A 589-nucleotide genomic window follows, 5' to 3' on the forward strand; every position below is an offset into this window, starting at 1 on the left:
CGCTCTCTCTCTCTCTCTCTCTCTCTCTCTCTCTCTCTCTCTCTCTCTAAGGGGGTTTGGATTCAAGCACATGTTGTTTTCAGGGTGAGTCCTACAGTGTGTGCTTTGTGGTGTTCTCCTCTGGGTAAGAGTTCTGTTTTCTTTTGTCTGGCAGGCTCAGTAATGTCTGTTTCCATGCCTGACATCATTTTGTAATGTGAGGATTCTTGGAATTGGTCTGTACTTTCGAATGAAACAGTGCCACCCAGAGTCTTGCCGTCAGCCAGAAGCATGGTTGTCATACTGATCTCTAAAAACACGCTGAGGAAAGCATTCTATCTGTCCAATAAGTTACTGGTAAATTCATGAATTTATGTTGAGGCAAACGCAGTAAGAAAAAGAAAATATGATAAAAACAAATGTGAGCAATTAGCTCAGTAGTAAATTCAATAACATATAGGAATATCATAGGTAACCTATTAAGTTATGCTATACAGTTCCAGCCAATCCACACGAATGAATCCAACTTTATGTTTTAGGTACAAACTTATTTTGATGGAAAATTATCACTGGAGAGAAACTGCTCCCGTGTAGTAACTAAAGCTCCTGA

Source organism: Clupea harengus, chromosome 1 (genome assembly GCF_900700415.2).
Source record: "Clupea harengus chromosome 1, Ch_v2.0.2, whole genome shotgun sequence".
Lineage (NCBI taxonomy): Eukaryota > Metazoa > Chordata > Actinopteri > Clupeiformes > Clupeidae > Clupea > Clupea harengus.